The sequence below is a fragment of the Scyliorhinus canicula genome, chromosome 12, assembly GCF_902713615.1.
Source record: "Scyliorhinus canicula chromosome 12, sScyCan1.1, whole genome shotgun sequence".
Taxonomy (NCBI): domain Eukaryota; kingdom Metazoa; phylum Chordata; class Chondrichthyes; order Carcharhiniformes; family Scyliorhinidae; genus Scyliorhinus; species Scyliorhinus canicula.
In genome coordinates, this window is record NC_052157.1 from 32,375,626 (window position 1) to 32,380,613 (window position 4,988).

General features: G+C 47.8%; 1 long non-coding RNA gene across 1 annotated transcript; it reads left to right on the plus strand.

The window, feature by feature from the left end:
* Nucleotides 1–681: 681 nt before the first annotated feature.
* Nucleotides 682–4,488, plus strand: LOC119974698. The gene is made up of 2 exons (XR_005462558.1): nt 682–734; nt 4,332–4,488. It is a non-coding gene; the product is annotated as an uncharacterized LOC119974698 (long non-coding RNA).
* Nucleotides 4,489–4,988: the final 500 nt, after the last annotated feature.

Consider the following 4,988-nt stretch of genomic DNA (forward strand, 5'->3'; position numbering starts at 1 on the left):
CATCTCCAAGATCCGATACAATTGGCCAGATGATAATGTACGAGCTCGCCAAGTTCAGCCAGACCATGCAGATAATGTGCCTTATAACGCCTTTGTTGCAGGTCTGGTGGACGCCTGTCAAACTGCCTTTCCGGTAAGAATGGACATGACAAAAATTGTCATGTGTTAGCAGCGTGACGGTGAAACTGTGTCCCAGTACCTGACCCGGCTCACAGAAGTCCATAATGCTCATAATGGACTTACACCACCAGCTGACATGAATATAGCTGAAGTGACTCCGTATGAGGCACATCTGCGGAACAGTTTTATGAATGGATTAAGTGAGGACATCGCTAAGAAGGTGAAAAATACATGTATTACATGGGACACAGGGAAACTCAACTTAATCGAACAACACGCCATACACGCTGAAAAGCTACTGACACAAGAAAAGGTGAAGCGGAACAAAAGGAGGGAGGATCAGAGTGACCAAGCACAGCTAACTATGATGCAGATGGTGACACAGGTTGCAGAAAGTCAGCAACGAGGAAGAGGTAGAGGACGGAGAAGAGGAAGAGGCAGGGGAGGTCAAGGGCGAGGACGCGGTAAGACGGATGGGTGTTTCACGTGCGGAAGCAAGGACCACTGGGCAAGAGACTGCCCAACAAAGAGACAAGACGGGCCAAGAGAAGATGATGACAATGTTAATTGACAAAGGGGAGGAGAGGACGATGGAGGTATGCCTGAAGGAGAGGGTGAGTCCAAAACCTTGATGCTTTGCAATGAAGAACCGCTTAAGCTAACCTCTTCTACTAACGTTCTTGAAAACTGTACACAAACTATAGAGAGTGTGATGCACGAATCCAAGGAGTTAAATTTGACGCCAGACCTCTGATGTATATTTATGAATGGAGATTGACTCCAGCGGCAGTGAGTTCAGTAAACCGAGCACTCATGGGAGAAGCATGCGAATGCGTTAACCCTATTAACACTGACTTTATGTCCAAGGAGAATCTGCACTGCACCGCACACATTCACTTGGGGGGACCTGATAATCGATATGAGAATGAATGACTCGGGAAGTTGCAAAAGTCTGAGGTGCTGCTGATACGGGAGTTACATTGGGATGAGCATAGGTGCGCTGCAAGTATAGACCAGTCTAGAATACGTCTGAGATCGGGAGTACCACACCCCTTTACAATAGAAGGGTCACACCCCCATGTATCATTAGCGAAAGCGCGCAATAGACAATGGAAAGATTTGGGACCGTGGGTCCTTAAAAATCTCAAAGTCAATGATTGGACACTGCTTTCAGACACAACTGTGTGGTTCAGTACGAGTATGCGAGCTTATAAAAAGTATCTTAACTGGCTATCTCAGGCAGGCAGAGAGAGTGGTGGAAATAGTCCCCGCCTCGGACCAGAGCCATAGGGGAACAACCTGGAGTTTTGTACAAATTACTGCCGATGACCCGCGACTGCAGACAGTTCCGGGGAAACTTTGGGCAAAGGGAAAACATGATGTGGGTCTAATACGCGATTGTGAGCCCGTAAAGATTACACCAAAGTCTGATTATAGACCATGCAGAACCCAGTATCCGCTAAAACCCGAAGCGGTAGAAGGGATCACCCCCATATTCAATTCACTATTGAAGGCGGGAGTCACAGTACCCTGTGAAAACTCACCAGTGCGTACACCAATTTTCCCTGTAAAAAAGGCGACTCTCCCGGGAGAACCCGAGGGATGGAGGTTTGTACAGGACTTGCAGGCAGTCAATGATGCTGTTATGGCCAGAGCCCCTAATGATCCGAATCCGTATACCATTTTGGCACAGATCCCACCCGGGAGCAGGTGGTTCTCCGTAGTAGACCTCGCTAATGCATTCTTTAGCATTCCTGTTCACCCAGGCAGTCAGTACTGGTTTGCTTTTTCATTTAAGGGAAGTTCTTATACATTTACAAGGTTATGTCAGGGATATTGTGAATCGCCCACCATCTACAACGAAACGTTAAAAAAGAGTTTGGAGCCACTAATCCTGTCCCCGGGATCAGCCCTCCTACAGTATGTAGACGATTGTCTAATCGCAGCTCCAACCAAGGAGCAGTGTGAGCAAGACACATTGGCACTATTATGCCACCGAGCTGAGGAAGGACACAAGGCAAGCCTTTCAAAATTGCAGTTCGTGCAAGAACAAGTAAAGTTTCTGGGACATTTAATATCGGCCCAGGGTAAGACCTTAGGACAAAGCAGAGTGAAAGCAATCCAAGAAATCCCTAAACCCAGGACTAAAAAACAGTTGATGTCCTTCTTGGGGGTGTGCTCACACTGTAGGATGTTTATTCCCAACTATGCTGTCCTCGAAGCCCCGCTGAGTGACATAGCCCTTGGGAAGGGCTTGCAAGCCCACAGTACACTCAGCTGGACCCCAGAAGCAGAAAAGGCGTTTAGCGACTTGAAATTGGCTTTACAGTCTACACCGACCCTAGGAATTCCCAACCCAGATAAACCTTTTACCCAAACAGTAGATGAAAAACAAGGCTGCATGACATCCGTGCTGTTACAAGAGCACAGAGGGAAACTTCGGCCAGTGGCATATTTCTCTGCTAAATTGGACCCAGTAGCAGGGGGGCTGCCTACTTGCCTGAGAGCAGTCGCAGCTGCCGAAAAAGCAATAGCAGTCTCTAGAGATATCGTGGGATACAGTGAATTAACTTTGTTGGTACCACATGCAGTCTCACTACTTCTCCTCGAGCAAAAAACAGCTCATATGTCTGCGGCAAGGTGGTTAAGATATAACAGGGTCCTGCTGGAAATGCCAAACATTACAGTGAAAAGGTGTACCATACTTAACCCCGCCACTCTTCTTCCCACCACAGGTGATGGGGAACCACATGATTGTGTTGCTTTAACTAATGAAGTTTGTAGTCCGCAACCTGACTTGCAGGATACCCCCCTACAAAATCCCGACATGGAACTGTTTGTGGTTGGGTCTGCGTTCAGAGATCGAGAAGCGGGCCAGAACTGTGTGGGGTATGCCATAGTCACATCACACGACATACTAAAAGCAGAGCCGCTTCCTAGACACCTCTCCGCACAAGCTGCGGAACTGATAGCCCTTACAGAAGCATGTAAACTTGCAGAAGGCAAGTCCGTTACTATCTACACAGACAGTAGATATGCCTTTGGGGTGACTCATGATTTCGGAACCTTGTGGAAACATAGGGGATTCTTAACATCAACAGGCAAACCAATCACGCACCATGGGCTGATTTCTGATCTCTTGGACGCAGTCCTCTTACCTAAGTGTATTGCAGTCTGAAAGTGTGACGCACATACTGGGAAAACCGATCCAGTCTCACAGGGAAATGCAAGGGCGGATGCGGCAGCGAAAGCAGCAGCGTGAAAACCTATCAGTGATAATGTAAACATGCCAATGCTAACAGTTCCTATCCCAACAGCGGGCATACAAGACCTGCAAACACAAGCCTCATGGAAAGAAAAGAAAGAATGGTCAAAGGCAGGGGGTAAGGTAAAAGAAGGGGTATGGTACGGCCCCAATGATAAGCCATGTCTACCGAGAGAGCTATTTCCTCATTATGCGAAGTTGACACACGGCAAGGGCCATGTGTCAAAAGGAGGGATGTTCAAGAGTATCGCTGCACATTGGTACACCAGAGGCTTTACTAGTTACTCCCAGAAATTTTGTGAGCAATATGTTATTTGTGCTACCAATAATGTGGGGAGAGGAATTAAGATAAGCCCAGGGGCGCACCCAGAACCACGGAGACCCTTCGAGCATATTCAAATGGACTTTATTGAGCTAACCCCAAGTGAAGGGAAGAAATACTGCCTAGTAATGGTTGACATGTTCTCTAAGTGGGTAGAGGTGTTCCCTACAGCCAAACAAGATGCTAGTGCAGTAACCAAGGCCCTGTTTTGAAATTATTCCACGATGGGGCATCCCAGAGAAAATCAGCACTGATATTGGCACGCCATTTGTAAACCAGGCTCTTAAGCAGGTAGGAGAATACCTAGGCATTGATCTAAGGCAACACTGTGCATACCCTCCAGCGAGTGGAGGAGCGGTAGAAAGGGAAAATGGCGCTCTGAAAAATAAGCTAGCAAAGTGTTGCGATGAAATGGGAATACCATGGACGAAAGCCCTGCCCGTAGTACTAATGTACATGAGGACTAGGGTCAGAGGTAGAGCCAATTTAAGTCCATTTGAAATATTATTCGGCAGACCACCCAACACTGGAATTGGGCCAAAACCTGTCGCGAGGACCCTGACTAGCCATTGTGAGGATGAAATGTTACGTTACTGTACAAAACTCTCTGCGATTTTATCTCAGGTGCAAGCTCAAGTGAAGGAAGCCCTGCCACGACCGGCTGAGGGGAAGTTGCACGACCTGCAGCCAGGCGACTGGGTAGTGGTGAAAGACTTCAGGAGGAAGAGCTGGAGAGCTAGACGGTGGCTGGGACCATTCCAGGTGCTCCTTGTGACGCAGACAGCGATAAAGGTAGCAGAAAGAGCAGCGTGGATTCACGCTAGTCATTGTAAGCGGGTGCCGGAGCCCCAGCTCACACCGGACAAGTCAACATGAAACATGTTGCTTATCATGATGCTTATGCCAGAACTGGTAATAGGAAAAGCGTATTGGGCTGGAGAGGTTACAGTGACATTAACCAGAGGAGAGACAGGCACATTTAGTGTGTGACCCATGGCCCTATGACTCTAAATACTTGCGAGATGATAAGTACTTATGCCGAGACCCCTGTGGCCCATACAACTGGAACCTGGTGGTGGCGACCACGGCGAAAGGACTCCCCAAAACTGGACCATGCATCTGCCAATGCCTACAGAAAGCAGCCATAGCAAACCTGTCCCGCAGTTACCGGATGTTGAAACTATCTGACCCAACAGCAGCAAGTTGACTTAGAGGAGGCAAACCAGTGGATACCTCCATTCAAGAATGAATTGTCAATAGACTAATCTTCTGTATCATATA